Below are 20,794 nucleotides of genomic sequence, written 5' to 3'. Positions count from 1 at the left end.
ACTTGCAAAAAAAACCCCACAAAAACACAAACAAAAAAAGAAATGGTTATCTTATTATGTAATTTTGCTATCTTTTATGCTTTATTTTTCTTCCTGAAGAATATGATTTCTCTCTCATCACATTCAACTTAGATCAATGTATACCATGGAAACAATGTAAAGACTAACAGACTGCCTTCTGTGGGGGGTGGGGGGAGGGAAGTGAGATTGGGGGAAAATTATAAAATTCAAAATAAATGAATTCAAAAAAAGAAAAGAAAAAAGACTCAGGAGCAAGGATTGATTTTGTTTGTTTAATTTTGCCTATTGGGGGATCTCAGCACTCTACTCAGAGTATCTGATATTGTGCATCAAATACAATGGGTATTGATAAATGTTGTTGATTTGATGTGTGTAAAATGGGAATAATAATGAGATGTTGATGATGTTTGTACTTTGTTCTTGAAGAAGATCATAACATCAGGGAGATGATGCCATGACAAGTATATGAATTAGATTTGTGTGAGGGGGTGTTGTGCCAAGTCACCAGCCTCACTTCCTCCTCCAGAGCCATTTAGATCCAGGAGCCAGATATAAATCAGGATGACTGGAGATGACGCTGGATGTGGGGGCAATCAGGCTTAAATGACTTGCTCAAGTTAGTCAATGTCAAGTGTCCGAGGTCAAATTCAAACTTGGGCCTCCTGACTCCATGGTCAATGCTCTATCCATTATGCCACCTAGCTACCCTATGGGAATAATAATAGGAACAAACTGGACTGAGGAAAATCTGAGTTCAAATCCAGGCTCAGACACTAGCTGTATGACTTTGAGCAAGTCATTTAACCCCTGAATCTGGATAATAATAGCACCTACTTCCTAGGGTTGTCAAGAGGATATAATAGTATTTGTAAAGTATTTTGCAGGCCTTAAAGCAATATATAATTGATGCTGCTATTATTAAGAAAGAAATGAGATAATAGATATAAAACTTAACATACTATACAATGTTAAGTTGAGGATTCTAGAGGCAGCAAGTTGACCCTAAAGGACAAAAAGCTGGAAGCAGGAAAACTCATCTTTCCCAAATTCAAATTTGACCTTAGATACTTACTGTGGAGCCCTGGGCAAGTCACCTAACCCTGTTTGTCTCAGTTTCCTATTTGGAAAATGAGCTGGAGAAGGGATGAAAGGGATGAAAAATCTCCAGCATCCCTGACAAGAAAACTCTCAATGAGGTCACAAAGAGTTGGACAATACTGGAGAATTACAACCTTATGATGCTTATCAGGTAATGTGAATGGACAGAGTTGCTAGATGACCTGAGGTCCCTCTAGTGCTGGGAGCTGGGATGTCTTGCTCAGTAGTTAACTGACAATCTGATTTTCTATAGAATTACAAAGTGTAGGGCCTAAACTGCTATCATAAAACTTCAGGTGTTATCTGCCCAATACACATTTATTCTATACCAAGTATGTCACATGGTAGGGATTGGGGACAGAGGGGTTGGGATGGGGAACTCATTTAGGTTATTTTGAATTATTATTATTATTATTATTTTTTTTTTTAGGATTTTGCAAGGCAAATGGGGTTAAGTGGCTTGCCCAAGGCCACACAGCTATGTAATTATTAAGTGTCTGAGACTGGATTTGAACCCAGGTACTCCTGACTCCAGGACCGGTGTTTTATCCATTTTTATCCAATTTTAATTTGTTTTCCTGAATTTTTGTTGAAAGTTTTTTTCTTATTCCAGATTCCAGTTTCAAAATGTTTTGGGTTTTTTTTTTTTGCTAGTATTTTTTCCAATTCAATTTCTGACCTTTTTTTTTAAGCTTTCCCATCCTTTGGAAATTTCTTCTTTTGTATGGACCCACTATATTTTATAGGATTACAATAGCATTGGGTTTGTGAATGCTTTTAAATGATGTTATTGTAAGTTGTACAATGTCCTGACTGGTATTGTTTACTGTATATTGTTTACTTATTCATATTACAAGGGCAGTTTGGGGTTAAAAGTGGATAGAATGTGGGGCCTGGAGTCAGCAAGATTCATCTTCCTGAGTTTAAATGTGGCCTTATTGACAGTATTACCCTGGGCAAGTCACTTAACCCTATATACCTCAGTTTCCTCATCTGGAGAAGGAACTGGCAAATGACTCCAGTATCCGTTGCTAAGAAAACCCAAATAGTGTCCTGAGTCAGACTTTCATATTACATAGTAAAAGCATAAAAGCAATATCAATTCCAAATATGCTCAGCTAATTTTATAACAAATACAGCCATGTAGTCCAGGTTAATTTACCCTAAAAAAGGCAAATAGCACATTAAAACCTAATTGCCCCAGGGCACTAAGGCTCAAATCACTGACATTGTTTCTCTTTGGTTGAAGGTATGATAAGCTGTTCAAGAGAAGTTCAAGTTTCTTTTCACCACCCTTGCTGCCCTATGAATCAAGACCCCATTTTAAGCAGATTTACCTCTGAACTGCATCTTATGGATTCACTGCCATGTCTTTGCTGAAGGGCCTTTCCTTACTGTTGTCAGGCCAGCGTTTTTTTTGTCCCTTTAAGTCAGTCTGGGTTTGCCTTGTTTTATGCCAGTCTCAAGTCTAAGCTTCCAGACTGGCCTGAGCCCTTGCCAGAGCTGCGGGAATTGGATCAGAATGCACTTATAGAAGATCTTATGACTGAAACAGAGCATTTACATAGTGCCTGCTGCATTCCAGGGGCTGTGAGAAGTGGGTTTTTTTCCTAATAAATATTATCCCAGTTGATACAGCAATACTTCAAAGCAGTAGCTATTATAATTCCCAATTTACAGTTGAAGAAACCGAGACAAAGATGGGAGTGACTTGCCCAGGCTCACCCAGTTAGAATGTTCCTGAGGCTGGGTTTGAAATCATTTTCCTGATGTTAGCCTAGCACTAGCCTCTACCAGCTACCTCTAAAGGTGATAGGATGATAACAATGATCATGATAACCAGGATTAGTGTTTTAAGGTTCACAGCACTTTACAGATGTTAGTTATTTGATGCTCACAACAATTCTGTGAGCTAGGTACTAGTGGTGTTATTCCTCCACTTGGAAGACTACAGATGATATCATTAGGGGGCTGTCTTGACTTTCCAATGAATGAGATTTGAGTGAAGCAGAGATGCCCAAAGCCTTACTTTCTCCTCCAGAGTCAAATCATAGTCCAGTGGTAAGACACAGGTCACAATGACTGGTCAGGGCCAGGATGTAGTGAGTGAGCTTGGGGGGTGGGGGTAGGGGTAGGGTCTTTCTAAATTCTGGTCTTTCTCTGGTCTCAATTTGTCTGAGTCCCATTTAATGACTTAGGGCTGGGTAAGAATTGAAATAAAAGATGGCCGATTTTACTATCACAAAAATAATAGTCTGGAAGAAGAAGACCCACAGGGTTTCTGACCTAAACAGAAAACAATTGCTATTTACACAGTCTTTCTAAGCCATCAGAACCTCAACAAGGAGCTATAGAGGACTTGGACTGGGATAGATGTCATTATTATGCTCCTTTTTACAGATAGATAAAGAAAGGAAGGCAGACAGAGGTTAAATGACTTACCCATGGTCATACAGCTAATAGGTATCTGAGACAGGGGGGCCTTTAATAACTAAATGACAGGATTTGGAGACTGGTAACTTGCTTTGGCTGCCTATGGTGAGTCTTCTCCATGGGCAAGATTAGTCTAATTGTTGATTATGGAGATTGACAGGAATAATAAAGGTATAGTTAAGGAGTAGTATTTCCTTTTTCTTACTAATGGTCCTAAAAAGTTGGCTAAGGCCTAAGGAAAGAGAAAATAAGCCATTCTTATACACTCACTAGAAAGTTTTGGTTTTGGCTTTTAAGGACTATGTCCATGAGGCAGAGAAGCTCCTAAATTTAGGGACAGTCAAGAGACAATCTGGGGACTGACAGTCCTCTGGGGGTAAGAGTATTCTCCAACCCAGAGGTCTTACTAGTGTAGGAAAGAATCAAGTGTTTTGCTTTCACAAGGGTGAGAAAGGGTATTGCCAGAATCTCACAGATGAGGATAATACATTACAAAAACCAGGATGCCTGGTCTTTGTGGCAACTCAAGAGATGCCAACCTGTTTACAGAAAGGACAGAGTTAAGACAAAAGGAAAAGATTAAATAACTTTGCATAGGTTGAATGCAGGAGTCTGGACTATTGTCCCTTGCCCCTGGAGAGGGAAGTAGCTGTTCTTGCTCATTAGTATAATGAGCAAAGTAGGGAAAATGTATGGAGGGGGCACAAAAATGTATCAATTAGATTTATGACCCTGCTTATGATTGGCTTGAAGGGGTGGGAATCAAGCCTTTGAAAGTGCATTTAACATCTAGTACTTGGGGGGTTTGAGAGAGGTGTGCCTTTTTATTAAGATATCTTAATTAAAACCATTTTAATCATTCTGGACTAAATATTCATAAGTCATTTATAACATTAGGAAATGTGGTGAACCTTTTAAAATCAGGGCTAGAAGGAAAGAGAATAGAACAAGAAAGCTGATGAAAGCTGGGAACTTGCCCCAATAGTAAAAAAAAAATGCCCTGGGATTATTTTATTATCTCCAGTAGGAGGTAATTTCTTCCACAAGGACAAGTGAATTTTTGCCATAAAAGAACTTGGGAGTATGCAGGAATTTAAATAACTTGATACATAACAATAAGAATGAGGGCATGATTTAAAGGGGCCAGTGTAGATCTCTTTTCTGCCACAGTGTCATTGGCTTGAGGAGCTTGCATAAGATTTTTGCAAAACCAATGAGTTATATTTAGTTGTAGATGGGGACCATCCTTCATCCCATTTTATGTGGCTAAAATGGGGAGCTGAACATAAATCAGCAACCAGAGAAATAACATTCCTAAAAAAAAGGGTTAATAGAATGGATCTAGGTTACTTCAGAATTCCTTAGTCCAGACATGGGGAACATCTGACCTATGGTCCTAGAAAACATTTGGTCTGGTGTTGCCTAGAGAACTGCAGGCAGGACCCAAAATTCAATAAATCTAGCAGCTTGTTTATGGGTGAATTAATTAAATGTTTGACCAAATATAGCAGGCTAATTTTTAAGTTGATAATTTTGTTTGACCAAGGAATGATGCTACAAATGTCCAATAGGTCCTTGGCAGAAAAAGAGGTTCCCCACCCCTGCCTTAACCTAGGATCAACCTGAGTGAAAAGAAATTAAATCTTGCTTTCAGGGTAGAACCCCACCTAGCTGGCATCAAACTTTAGCTATACCACACCACACCAAGATAAAACGTTGGCCAGCTTGGTGGGCAAAGGGTGATAAAAATCTCTTCTTCAGGGAACTTTTGAGGTATGGCTCTTGAAACATGAGATTAGTTAGAATACAATTAGAATTAGTTAGACTACAATTCATCGCTAGTCTATGGACGTGCCAGAAAAATTATATCATGACATAGTATGTTCACTTCTTAAAACTTCTTTTATTTTTTCTTTCTTTTTCATGTTTTTTTCTTTAACTCTAATCTTCTTTTACAACATGACTAATATGGAAATTTATTAAACATGATTGTACATATGCAATCTATTTTAGTTTATTTGTTGCCATGAGGAGTGGGGAGGGAAGGGAGGGAGGCAGAAAAATGTGGAACTTAAAACCTTACAAAAGATGAATGTTGAAAACTATCTTTGCATGTAATTGGAAAAAAAATTTTAAAATTAAAAGAAAAACTATAACATGACATCTGACACCAGGGAAACAAGGGCCTTTCTTCCCTGCTTAAGCATCTCAGCAGTTCCAAGTCTCCTAAGTCTCTGTTTCCAATCTTGTTGGGCTTCTGAAATAAATCCTTCTGGGGGAAGACCAAAGTTATCCCCAAGTTTGTATAGGACCATGAAGGCCTAAAGGCCATATGCTTAAGAAAACTAGAAAGGAGAGAAGATCACAAATAAAATACAATAGGCTGTTGGACACCACCAACTCATACTGTGTCCCAAGGGACAAATGGGTCTAGAAATAAACCTAAAGAAATGATTTTTATTGTCTCAAGATATTAACTATCACAAAATATGGGACCAGTATATGATGTGTTCAAAGAAAAATGTTACTAATGAATACATTATATTTCTAGAATATAACCACAAAAAATCTTTGGAGTAAGAATGTATGTCATATCTTACTAATGATTGACTTCTTCACCAGGTATGCATAGATAAAAAAAATTTATTAACATATTAGGAATACTAAATTCTCATTCTAGTCAATTTGTGGCATTTCTCATACATGTACAAAACTCTACTGAGACTGATGACAAAGGCTTTATAATCATATTGGTTCATGGATAGGTTTTGAAAACAAAGCCTGCCCTCTTTTTTTTAATTAAAGATTTTATTTATTTTGAGTTTTACAATTTTCCCCCTAATCTTACTTCCCTCCCCCCTACCCCCCACAGAAGGCAATTTGTCAGTCTTTACATTATTTCCATGGTACACCTTGATCCAAATTGAGTGTGATGAGAGAGAAATCATATCCTTAAGGAAGAAACATAAAGAATAAGAGATAGCAAGATCAGGGCAGCTAGGTGGCACAGTGGATAGAGCACTGGCCCTGGAGTCAGGAGTTCAGATCCGGCCTCAGACATTTAATAATTACCTAGCTGTGTGGCCTTAGGCAAGCCACTTAACCCCATTGCCTTGCAAAAAACTGAAAAAAAAAAGATAGCAAGATCAGACAGTAAGATATCAGGTTTTTTTTCTAAATTAAAGGTAATAGACCTTGTCTTTGTTCAAACTTTACAGTTGTTTCTCTGGATACAAGATGGTATTCTCCATTGCAGACAGCCCCAAATTGTCCCTGATTGTTGCACTGATGGAAAGAGCAAGTCCATCAAGGTTGATCATCACCCCCAAGTTGCTGTTAGGATGTACAGTGTTTTTCTGGCTCTGCTCATCTCACTCAGCATCAGTTCATGCAGATCCTTCCAGGCTTCCCTGAATTCCCATCCCTCTTGGTTTCTAATAGAACAATAATATTCCATATACCACAGTTTGTTAAGCCATTCCCCAATTGGAGGACATTTACTTAATTTCCAATTCTTTGCCACCACAAACAGGGCTGCTATTAATATTTTTGTACAAATGATGCTTTTACCTTTTTTCATCATCTCTTCAGGGTATAGACCCAGTAGTGGTATTGCTGGATCAAAGGGTATATACATTTTTGTTGTCCTTTGGGCATAGTTCCAAATTTCTCTCCAGTAAGGTTAGATGAGTTCATAGCTCCACCAACAATGTAATAGTGTCCCAGATTTCCCACAACCCTTCCAACAATGATCATTATCCTTTCTGATCATATTGACCAGTCTGAGAGGTGTGAGATGGTACCTTAGAGAAGATTTAATGTGCATTTCTCTAATAAGTAATGATTTATATCAATTTTTCATATGACTATGGATCAGATTCAGACAGATAATAATTGAGAAGATGATGTCTTTAATGAAAAAGATTGTGTACTATAACCCATCAATCTGGACTTTGGCTAAAGAAGACTCTAGTTCAGAAGAATGTTATAGACATTAACAACAATATGGGGCGATGATCAACTATGATGGACTCGAACTGTTCATTTCAGCAGTACAATAATCAAAGATAATTATAAAAGACTTTTGATGGAAAATACCATCCATCTCCAAAGAAGGAACTGTAGAGTTTAAATGAAGACCAAAGTTTTTTTATCTTAATTTTTAAAACTTATTTTATGTACTGTCATTTTTTCTTTCTAATTTTTTCCATTTGGATTTGATTCTTTTTTTATAATATGACCAATATAGATCTATGTTTAGCATGGTTATAAGGAAAGAAGAAGACCTTGGTTCAGACAGGACAGTGGGACTGAATCCAGAGGCATTTACTTTCCTGCCTCATATTACAACTGTGCATTCCTGGTCCAAGATGGCAGCAGATGTCGCAAAAAGCTAAGTATATGCAACTTGTGTTTAAAGAAAAGTGTTATTCTTCTCCTCATTCAAAAGGGAAGAGGTTACCCTTCTTCCATTTGAGTCTTTCATATGCCTTTTTAGTTCCACCTTAACAGTCAGGAAAAAACAAAAACAAAAACTAGCATGGTTTTCCATTTCTTTAATTTAACCATTCGATAGTCTAGCAGGAAACAGTCAGGATACCTATATATGCAAGTATTATCTTCTGAACTGAGGAAAGAAAGGGTTCTTTCATTATATCCTGTATTTCTGGAACCAGAATCACCAAGTCTCCATGTTGATTGATATAGGGAAGAGCATACATGCTACCTAGCTGCCCCCAGATATTCCATTTGTGAATATTTCTTTTCCTACATCTTCAGAACTAGAATGTTAGGGTCTAAGTGGGACAGTGGATATAGCACTGTTCTTGAAAACAGGAGTACCTGAGTTCAAATTTGGCCTTAGACACTTACTACCTTGTGACTCTGAACAAGTCACTTAATCTTGATTGTCTCAAAAAAAAAAAAAGAACTGGAAGGTCATTAGTCATTCTACCCAATACACTTTTCTCTTTCCTCCCAACTTAAGAATTTTTCTCCTTACAGAATCAGTTGTGATTAATTTTTAGCATATTGTCTCCATCAGCATTCCAGAAAAGTCCTTGGAGGCTCCAGGAAAAGTACTGCTTCAATGCCATTCAGGAAAGAGTTTTTAAAATGGTCAATATGGCACAATCTCATACACATGGATAGGTAGAAATCATATTCACCTCACCCCATTCTTCAATACAGAGATATGAAGACTCAAAAAAGACTATTTTACAAAGTGTATCAGAAATTATTACTTTCATAGTCTCTAACAAGGGTCTCTTTTGGTGCTCAAATTGGCCTTTCTCAACCCATTTCTTTCTTTTAAAAATTTTTTTTTTATTTATTTAAGGGGTGGCTAGGTGGTGCAGTAGAAAGAGCACTGGCCCTGGAGTCAGGAGGACCTGGGTTTAACTTAACCCCCATTGCCCTGCAAAGCAAAAACAAAAACAAAAATTTTTATTTAAGGCAATGAGTGACTTGCCCAAGGTCACACAGCTAGGCAATTATTAAGTGTCTGAAGTCACATTTGAACTCAGTTCCTCCTGACTCCAGGGCTGGTGCTCTATCTATTGCACCACCTAGCTGCCCCACTCAACTCATTTCTTCTGGGTTCCTGCAACAGTACAAGGCACTCAAATGCTCTCCATGGATTACTGAAATGCATAAGGGATCCAACCAGAGACCCAGACAAGATATCCAGATATTTCCACATGACATTGTAAAATTCCGCAATGGGTCTCTGACACTGCAAAGGCAATTCTAACAAAATTTCATCCTTACTCAACACAGGACCCAGGTTCAGTTTGAGAAGAAAGAAAATGAGATTAGGTAAACCCTGAGCAAATACAAGGCTGCCAAAAAGGATTAAGCACTTGGGGTTGATTACTTGGGTTTTCTAGACCATCAGACAAACCTTATTCTATAGACTTTAAGGTAAGGATGTAGTAAACCACTAGGATTTCTATATTTTCCATATTTTAATATACTGAGTCACATTCTATATTACCCTTAGATCTATATCAAACCTGGATCAATGATAATCTTCTTCCCCAGCCATCTGTAAAAGCATGATGTAATATTATCTTTAATACCTTCCCAGTGAATACTCATCTTTCACCAAGTTTATCACACTTAAACAAAAAAGATGAACCTATTTTAAATAGATTAAAATCAGGAGACAAGGAGTAGACATAAGATTTCTTCTAACTCCATGGTTATATACACACATGGTTTAACTGTGTAGAGACAAGAAGCACAATTTATCCAGTGAACAGGTATATTTTTAGATTTAAGCATGTTTAAATTTACCAAATAAATCCTAGGAAATAGCAAGAGCCTTACATTTAACAGAACTCAAACTGCACTCCAGCAAGACATGGTAGAGAATGCTGAAGGGGATGTCTGGCTCTAGGCAGCCTCTGATCACTGTTTTTTTGCTGGCCACTCCAGCAGCTGAGGATAAAGCTATGTGATCCTAAGCACCTCTCCATCCCTAGGGAAAGAGGAGAAAATGGGCATAGGCCCCAGGGGAATGTAGAAAATGTGGGCTTGGTGAGTAGGGAATGATGGGAATGAGCCACAGCACTAGGTTTCTAATGGCATATCACAGCTCTGCCTCACCCTGCCCTGACATTTACCCTAGCTAGTTTAAGGATGAAAATAAATCTATTTAGACTAAGAAGGGAGCTCCCCATTTAAAAGTTCCTCTGCTTTGGGATTATTTGATTGCTGCCTCTGAATCACTTTGCTTTTTTTTCTTCAAGTGAACACACGTATCTTATTATAGCTTAGAGATGCCATATTAAATCCATCTCATGATGTTGATACTAGATCACCAAAAAGTGGCTGTGAGGGAGAAGCCACAATTCAGGAATGCATATACAGCTGTTTTTATTACCAAATTGCCTCCTTATATTTTTGAAACTACCTGAAACAAGCACTATTTTCAAATCTATTTTTCTTAGTAGCATTAAGAAGTGCATTATACATTAAATATAAGCTCTTTTGAGAGTAAACAATTATTTTTTTGTTGAATACTTAGTGCAGTACCTTGCACATGCAGTGAAAAAAGAAAAACTCTACGTCACCTTAGGTATAAGAATAGTTTTCTTAAAAATAATAGAAAACCACAAACCAGGATGTAAAGTGGAATCCAAAGCACATAGAATATAAATGACTTGCCTAGGGTCACAAAACTAGAAAACAGCAGATCTTAATTCTAAGCCCAGCACTTTATCTATTCTATTGCACTGTATTAACTGCTAATACATAGTATTCAATAAATACTTACTTTATTGGCAAGATTTTATAAATACCTGTAGAATTTTATTTGCCCAATGAAATCTATCTTAAACTGTTGTTCTGGTCCAGGCTTAACTCAGGATGATCTGCTGGGTTTTTGGTTAGATTGTTTTTGGTGTTCACATATCTTTTTAAATTTTTGTAGAAAAACATTAAAAAAATAAGTTATGATCTTGTCTGTCCCATGGCAGATAAAGTCTTTAGTTTAGGGAAAATGCCTACATAGGTATCCCTACATCCTCCCTCACCAACTTTCCAAGAAGCTCAGTAACTCACAGAGCTCAGGGTGGGGAAGACATCAATCAAACTGTACTACCATGAAACCCTGAACTGGAAGGAGAGATACTGGAACAAAATGAGACACTTTCAGTCAACACTTAACAAAAAAGAAACCAACTGAAGAGTAACATGGAAAGGACACTCAGTAAGGTACCAGCACCAGTTCAGGTAGATGCAGCTTGCCTGATCTCCATATGGAAATACTTCTGAACAGAAAACTGTCAGTTGACTCATATAGCAGGGTTGACTCAGATCAGTCAAGTATGAGGGGCACTGACCCCTTGAGGGTGGAACTTTTTAAATTCTGGTAATTGGGAAGCCAGTAGTTTGCATTCTAGGCTCTGGATCAAGCAGTCCAGAGGATAACTTCCTTGTCTTTCAGGGGAAAACTAGCCAAGGCTTACACAAGCCTACATGGTAGGGACTCTTGAATAGATAATGCTCCTACTCTCTTCGTTACCTATCTCACTGTCCAATATTGTGGTAGGAGTAATATCTTAACCTATCTTCCCATGAAAGTTAGGCCAGTTTTTTTCCTTAAAAGGCACTGAAAACCTCATCTAGATTTGGTTGACTCAGAGGACTAAAAGCTCAGATTATTGATATTACTGCCTTTTCCCTGAGTACAAAACAACCATGAGGAACTCCAAGGGGGCTTTAAAATTTCGCTGGTGGGTCCTAGTGAGGAACTCAGGCAATAGAGCTCCAATCAATTTATTCAATTCAAGGTGACCTCAATGCCTATCCTTGTTGATTATCCTTTTTCTACAAGCATCTCATTTTATTCCAATATTGGACCTAAACTATTAGCACATTGGCCTGAGTCAGGCATAGCCTAGAACAAACACCAAGGGGCTCAGAGAATCGAACTTCAAGCTTGTGGCAAACACTCTAGGAGTCCCTTCCATAACGCTTTATGAATGAACACCAGATCCTAGAGGTCTAAAACACACAAGTTTTTAAGTTTTTTGTTTTGTTTGTTTTGTTTTGTATTAGGTTACATTTACAGTACTCATACTCTGAAATCCTTCTATGTCTCCTGCATAAGTTTATTTTTGTGGGTGAGTATATCTGTCAACTATAAAATGACAGAATAGGCATTCCATTCAAATATAACATATCTGCTTTTACAGATTAAAAAAGCAACTTAGTGGGCCATTTCATTTCAGATTGAAAGGGAGCCTCTTTACTTCAATTTAGGATAGAATACCTCAAACCAAGTTCCCTATAAAAGGGAAAATAAATAAATCTTCTTTATCTTACAATGAAGTCAAAAGAATCTAAAAGGACCTAAGAAAAGTCAAGTCTCTGCCTTTCAGCAGACACCAGAATAAAGAACGGGACTGCTAGGGAAAAAAAAAACAGTCTCTTTGTTGTCCTTTATTTTGTAGAGGACAAAGCAAAGTCCTTTGCAGCATCTTCATTTGCTCTAGCTTTTAATTAAGGAAGAAGAAGCAAAGAGATTAATCCTCTTTAAAAATCTTTCTTTAGAAAAGTTAACTACACTAGAACCAAGAGGATCTGGGTGAAGACCTTAGCTTTTTCTAATCCTTCTGTCAAAGTCTTTCCTTCCTCCCTTCCTCCCTCCTTCCTTTCTTTTTCCCTTTATCTCTCCCTTTTTCTTTTTTCCTCCCTTCTTTCTTCTTTCCTTCCTTTCTCCCCCTTTCTTTCTTCCTCCCTCCTTTCTTCCCTTTCTCTTTTTTCTTCCTCCCCTCCCAGTCTCCCATTCCTTCCTTCATTATCTCAGAAGACAAAGTACTTATATGCAAAAAACACTGTGCTAGGAAGAAGATAGGCCCTATTTCATTTACAGAAAAGTTACAAATAAAGAAAAAATTCCATACTTAAAAAAAAAACTTCACAAAGAAATCTCACTTTGGTGTACATGGTAGACAGCTTTTGAATCTATACCCTGAATGTCAAGAACAATAATATAGGGATGTTTGGACCATCAGAAGATAACTTGACATTTACTCAATATTAAGCAATAAAAGATATATACCCAAGATCATAATAACTCTTAGTATCAACTTTAAGAGCAGAACCCAAGAGGGTTGACTCCTAGCTGTCTCATGATGCTCTTCTCACATCTCGAAACTAAGAAAAGGTGAAAACTACTCCTACCAGGATAAACTGTGGTGGTTGAGAAGCAGTGCCATGTGGTGGGTCCACTGGGGGAGCCATGCACAGTATCAGAATCAGGATTTGTATTGTAAGAGTCTAATAGAAGTAGCTTAAATTCACTGCTTTTTCTATTAACTATGTGTGTAAGATGTAGCAGTATATGATATATATGTTCTATGCTAACTGGCAGGCTCACCTTCCTGGTTTAGCCACCATATATTTCACATATTATATCCGTGTTCTTTACACTCACACAAATAAGTCTTCAGCTAATATAGAACATTAAATATATAGCAGCTTGAGATGAGTGAGAGATACATACACACAGAGAGAGAGAGAGAGAGAGAGGATGAATGAATGAAAATATCAGTTTCAGGGTATGCATGATGATCTTACCTTTATCTGTAAATGAAGTCCATTTGCCTATCTTTTGGGACAAAAAAACCTCTGTGATTTTGTTGTAGAAGTCTTCTTTATCTCTTTTTAGTTTTAAGAGTCGCTTGGTCTCCATGGTGATGATCACACATGCTGTGGCAGTGCATTTGACTCTTTAGTTTGGACCTGCCCCTTACTGTCTTTTCTTAGAAAAAGGAGAACCACAGAGCAGGCAGTGATGCAGGGGAAAGACGAAGAGAATTTTGAATGTAACAAAGAGAATTGGGTGGAGAAGTAAACTAAGATCTACTCTTGAGATATAAATTAACTAGAAGTAGAGAATTATGATTACAACAGAAACAATTATAATCTTAAAGGATGCTTGGGTGGAGACCCCCCCCATTCTTGATGTACCATTGATTGATTGTTTAATGTAAAATTTATATCCTGATCTCCTAAATTATTGTGTTATTTCCACCCTTGCTTTCTTGAGTCTGAATAATGATTCCTCATAGGCAGAGCTGAACTCAAGTAGGCACCAGTTAGAGCAGAAACCTGAGGTGGGTGTAAGCACGTCACCTTCAGTAAGGCGGATGTACTGAATGCCTCACCTGGTGGTTTTTTGGTCAGTTAAAATCAAGATCAGCAATAATAAATATCTTATGTGAAATGCATCATCTAGACTATGGAAAATAGTATCAGTAATAAAAGGATCTAGAAATATACACTGGTGTCATACAGAGAAATAGCCACAGGCTCATGCTTATGGACACATTCGCCATAGTTTGCTAGGAAGAGTGCAATATGAGGTGAGGCACAGCTCACCACTACCTCACCTTGTGTCTTTCTAGGGATCTGAGGCTAAAATATGCAAATTAAGCTGTTTTTGTCTATGAACATGACTAGAATCATACAGAAATTAAATCTATAATACAGATCAGTAACCAAGTATTAATATTTATTTTATTTTATCATTATTTTTTTATTTTTTATGATGCACTTCCCTGTAATAAAAAGTAAGGTAATACAAAAAGTAGAGAGAAGAGAAAGGGGGAAAAGAAACAAAATATAGAGAATGTTAAGTATGGGAGAGGAGGATTAGGGATGTACTTACACATAATTGCTTTTCAGTTTCAGTATTAAGAGCCCTTGTTCAACTATTTTTCTCCAGCCAGATACAAATCAAATTTGTAAATAATGGTCACTTGCCATCAGTTCAATAGTCTGGATCTTGAAAATGTGCCTCCCTCTCCCCCATAGATAATGAAGCGGTTTTCAAAAATTGAAATTGATGATTTAGCTTAGAAGACATCAATAACTCTTTCTTTCATTAAGCCTATCTTGAATAGATAATGCTTGCATTTTTAAAGGAATATTATTTTCTCTTCTCCCTAAATGACTATCCACACACTACTCTCTTACCTTGAATAATGTGGAAAATAGATTCTGTTTGCCAACCAACATTCAAATACTTAAACAGAATTCATTTATTTGAAGGGAATGGGGTCATAGCATGTGCAAAGGCACCATGCTTAATAAAGAGTAAGCTTTGTTCTCTGCATTTATGGAGTTTACAGACTCATAGAGATATGACATATACACAAGTCATTATGTCATTATCCTACAATGCAAATTTTGAAGTGCAATAAAAGTACAAAGAGTTATACAGTAAAAAACACATTTCTGATGAATAAATAAAGCATTTATTAAGCACTTCCCGTGTGCTAAGCATTAGGGATATAAAAGTAGGCTATCCCTGATCTCAAGGTTCTCACATTCTGATAGGGGAGAGAACATATAGGAAAAGTTTCAGCTGTAATCCAGATGGAAAGGTCCCATGAGCCTTAGCTTGTTAGCAAAACAGATGGGAATGCTTCTTCTTTAAAGTCCTTTCCAATGATAAAATCATATCTGTTTCTGATGGTGCACTATTTAACAATGCCAAGGAATTTGGTGGCAAGAACTTTCTTTTCTGAGGCTTCAATAAAAGTGCCAGCCAGTTGCCATATTTCCTCGCAAGAAGAAGTAATAATGTTTTTCCTCATTTTCGAAGAAGATCACGACAGCAGGGAGGTGATGCCATGACAAGCATATGAATTAGATAGTGGGGGGTGCTGTGCTAAGTTACCAGACTCACTTTCTCCTCCAGAGCCATCTGGGTCCAGTGACCAGATATGAATCAGGACAACTGGAGATGGTCCTGGATGTGAGGCAATCAGGGTGAAGTGATTTGCCCAAGGTCATACAGCTAGTAAATGGCAAGTATCTGAGGTCAGATTAGAACTCCCATCCTCCTGAATCCAAGACCAATGCTCTATCCATTTCGCTGCCCTCTCACAGGTATCCTTGCAAGGATGAGGGCTGAGGATAATAGATCAGAAGCAATACCAGTGGTCTGGGGATGCTGTCACTCCAGCATTTCTATTTCTGTGTTCTTATTGGTAGTAATGGGTTAGCAGTTGTTGCTGGTGATAATGAGGAACAAGTAATGATTTCTTCCAACACTACATTTTGACCCATTTAAATTATTTTGTCACAGGATTAAAAATCTATGCTTTGACAATGTTGGACTTAGCTTTACTGAAATTTTTTTCCTTTTCTTTTCTTTTTTGTTACAAGGCATAATTCCTTAGGAAGAAAAGTAATAATAATAGTTAACATGATAGATAGATAGATAGATGATAGATAGATAGAAATGTTTATATGTGCTTTACAATTACTTCATTTATCTTCCCAGAAACCCTGAAAGGTAGGTATTATATATCTGGATTATACAAATGAGGAAACTGAGACAAATAAGTTAAGTGACTTATCCAGGATCACACAGCTAGTGTGTATCTAAAGCCAATTTGAACTCAATTCTTCCTGACTCAATACCCAGCACTCCATCCACTGAACCTCCTAGCTACCCCTTAAATAGGGAGGGACATGGCAGGGAATGTAGGGGATAAGAACTTAGGACAACTGGACATTTCAGACTTTTGTTCTTGTTAGTCATTTCCAGTCATATCTAGCTCTTCATAACCACATTTGGGGTTTTCTTGGCAAAGATACTAGACTAATCTACCATTTTCTTCTCCAGTTTATACTGAGACAAACAGGGTTAAGTGATTTGCCAAGGGTCAAACAGCTAGTAAGAGTCTGAGGCTGGATTTGAATGAAGGAAGAATGATCCTAACCCTGGTATTCTATCCATTGCATCACCTAGCTATCCCATATTAATATTGATGCCTAAATTAGTATTAATTACAGGATATTAATGTTAATAATGAATAAAATATTTAAAAATCTGTGGTTCATAAGTAGAATCTTTCATTCTAATGCTCAGTAATTAGTAGTTTGCCAAGGATAAAGGAAAGCAAGACTTGGCATTACATGTGCCACGTAATTTAAATTAAGCTCAAAATCTCACTTCTGTTCTGGGAGTTTTGCAGCAGCACATTCCAGCCAACAATGATGGAGAAGCATGTGTAGAAAGAGCAGGCTGTTCTCTAAATAATGTCTCCCACTGCAGACTCAGAGAAAGCAGGGGGAAGTGGCATATTTTATGCTTCTTGAAAGACTGTAAGGAAAGAGATTTGGAATAGATCCTAATCCTCAATGTATAACTGATTCACTGTGTGATCTTGAACAAAATAACCTTTTTGCATCTTATAATGAGTTTATTTCTATCAAGTATGAGGCTAATAATACTTTATTGCTACCAACCTCCCTGAGATATTTTGGGAGAAAGGGGGGGGGAATTTGGAAAAACAGCCCAAGATCACTGAAACTACAAACAGAGCTAAGCTTCAGTTCCAAAGTTAATGGGAGGAGAGTTACAAAATCTGTCTGGAATTCAGTAACCAGCTAACCACACTCCATCCCCAGACCATATCAGGACAAGTTCTTCAGTGAAAGGGCTTGAGTCTTCTCTCCACTGCCTGCCTGGAACAGCACTTTATGTACTTAATATACATACACGTAGAAATAATTATATTATAACATAATATTTACATATAACTCATATTTTAGGATTATTGATTTTTTTGTATTTCAATTAACCTTTTTTGTCTCTTTCAATTGCTCAAGATAAGGAGTTGAGATAGATGCTATTTGAATGTTAAAAAAAAATCCTTCTTTCTATAAACAAATCAAAGATAATTCTCCAAAGGACATTAATCATCACTCATGACCACTTTTAGAAGCATGTTCTAATTGAATATAAATAACTAATTTTCTCAAGCTACTTCTTAATTTTATATATAGGTTTCTCCTTTCCATTTACATGAATTTGGACAGAATGAATTATAATTTTAACATATAAGCTGAGTAATATCATAAACCCTTTCTCAATACAATACACTATGGTTTTGGTAATGACAGTTAACATTTATATAAGTACTGCAGTTTACAGCTTGGGGTGCAGTGGATAGAGCCCCAAGGCTAGATTGAGGAGGACTCCTCTAAGTTCAAATCTACTCCCCCCAGTTATTAGCTGTGTGACCCTGAACTTAACCCTATTTGCCTGTTTCCCCAGCTATCAAATGAACTGGAGAAGATACTGCAAACCACTGCAGTAATTTTACCAAGAAAATCACAAATGGAATCATGAAGGTTTGGGCACAACTGAAAAAAGACTCAACATAAGGAAAAGGTTTACCAAAAAACTTTACATGAACAATTTCATTTAACCCTCACAATAATCCTGTAAGGTAGGTTGGCATTCCCTTTTTGCAGATGAAGAAACTGAGGCTTAGAGAGATTTTCAGTGATTTTCCCAGGGTAACATAGCTAATAAGTCTCTAGATTCAAAGACATATGATCCCAACTCCAAATCAATTTCTGAATTCATGATGCTACTTTGACTTATACATTCCCCAAAGAGCATAATTTTGAGAAACTACTAATCAATAGTTTAGGGAAAATATATCAAGAATATAGTTAAGTTTTTCTGTCTGATATGGAATTCATTAGATTTTCATCAGAATTCATTTTTTAAAATGGAGTTCCAAGGAGTTTTACTTTTATTTCTCTTGTCTCTCCTGTGTACATCTATGTGATGATATGTTATAATGTTTATATTGGTAGGGGTTGGAATCTAGTAGCTAGACAAATAAAGAAAATTTCATGTTGGAGATATCACCAGAGCTGAGCCTTGAAGGGAGTTAGATGGGATGTTGATAAATGGATCCTTGTCTTGCCAAATATATCTTGTGTATCATATCACCACCTGGTGGAGACAGTTTAGAATCAACCAATAAATCAATTAACAAGCATTTATTAAGCACCACTTAGGTGATAAGCACCTAAACTTTTTTCATGCTCAAGTGCCTTAGCACCTGGGAATTAGTGAGACAGGAACACAGCATCTTGAAAAACAAAATACAATTGTAGGAAAATCCACAGGAAGTGTCTTCCAGCTACTCCAAAAGTCTTGGGATTAAGGAAGTCTTCATCTCTCCTTTTTACAAACCTGTGAATTATAAATATCCATCCACTTACCTCTACCAATATTCATTTTTGATGTATATACATCATACACAGATAAGGTACTTGGCAAATATTTTTGAGCACAGAAAGGAAAAGAAACAAAATATTAATTTAACTCTGGCCCTTTCCGCGCTGCCCAGAAGAGGGGTCCATACGGCGTTGTTCACGGTTTCCGTGGTAACTTTCAAGGGAAACTTTCACAATGTCCAGAGCCCTGGATGTCTTGCAGATGAAGGAGGAGGATGTCCTCAAATTCCTTGCTGCGGGCACCCATTTGGGTGGCACCAATTTGGACTTCCAGATGGAACAATATATCTACAAAAGGAAGAGTGACGGCATCTATATCATTAATTTGAAGAGAACTTGGGAAAAGCTTCTGCTGGCAGCTTGTGCCATTGTTGCCATTGAAAATCCAGCTGATATTAGTGTCATCTCATCCAGAACAATGGCCAGAGAGCTGTTCTGAAATTTGCTGCTGCCACTAGGGCCATACCTATTGCTGGACGCTTCACCCTGGGCACCTTCACTAACCAGATCCAGGCAGCTTTCAGGGAGCCTCACCTCTTGGTGGTCACTGATCCTCGTGCAGATCATCAGCCTTTGACTGAAGCATCACATGTTAACCTTCCAACCATTGCACTGTGCAACACAGACTCCCCACTTTGCTATGTGGACGTTGCCATTCCATGTAACAACCGGGGAGCTCACTCAGTGGGTCTGATGTGGTGGATGCTGGCTCGAGAAGGCCTGCGGATGCGTGGTACAATCTCCCGTGAGCACCCATGGGAGGTCATGCCTGATCTTTACTTCTACAGAGATCCAGAGGAGATTGAAAAGGAAGAGCAGGCCGCAGCTGAGAAGGCAGTGACAAAGGAGGAATTTCAGGGTGAATGGACTGCACCTGCCCCAGAGTTCACTGCTGCTCAGCCAGAGGTGGCTGATTGGTCTGAGGGCATCCAGGTGCCATCTGTTCCCATTCAGCAGTTCCCTACTGAAGATTGGAGTGCTCAGCCGACTACTGAGGACTGGTCTGCAGCTCCTACTGCTCAGGCCACTGAATGGGTAGGAACTACCACAGAGTGGTCCTAACTTTTACCCAGATGCTCTAATAGTGTTGGAAAAATGCGGATGGAAAATAAACATTGGTTTCTTAACAAAAAAAAAAATTAACTCTGGGGACCCTCCCAGGAGCCCAAGGGACTAGAGCACTTTGCTCCAAACGTTCCAGGCTCAGGCATATTGATCAGATCAGATTTAGTCCTGGAGGAGCATACCTTATAAAAGAGTTCTTAACTTTGTAAATTTAACTATGAATTTTTTAATAGCTTGATAACTATTACAGTATAATTGGTTTCTTTGGTAATCCTATATGTTTTGTTTTAAAAACATAATTGTGAGAAGGGGCTAGGACTCCACCAGAATGCTAAATAAACCTATGACAAAAAAAAAAGGTTAAGAACCCTTGACTTTGACCATAATTGAGATATTTGGCTGCTGCAGTGCAAATCCATTTCTCAGTGTATGATTTTCCATCCAGCACTGTCTCAAATGCTTTTTGCAAAATGTAGAGGAACATTATTCTCTTTCTTTCTTTATCAAAACATTACCTACTCTCTCTTCTCTCAACATTAATTTTTCTCTGTTCTTACATTCTTTGGTCACTTAAGTCCCTTCAATTAATTCCATGGGGATATTTTAAATT

General features: G+C 37.7%; 1 pseudogene; it reads left to right on the top strand.

Moving 5' to 3' along the window:
* The first annotated feature begins 17,892 nt into the window (after positions 1-17,892).
* Positions 17,893-20,490, top strand: LOC141514094 (small ribosomal subunit protein uS2 pseudogene; annotated as a pseudogene).
* Positions 20,491-20,794: the final 304 nt, after the last annotated feature.

This window comes from Macrotis lagotis, chromosome 2 (assembly GCF_037893015.1).
Source record: "Macrotis lagotis isolate mMagLag1 chromosome 2, bilby.v1.9.chrom.fasta, whole genome shotgun sequence".
Taxonomy (NCBI): domain Eukaryota; kingdom Metazoa; phylum Chordata; class Mammalia; order Peramelemorphia; family Peramelidae; genus Macrotis; species Macrotis lagotis.
The sequence above is the reverse complement of the archived record's forward strand: the minus strand, read 5'-3'. Positions and strand labels throughout refer to the sequence as shown.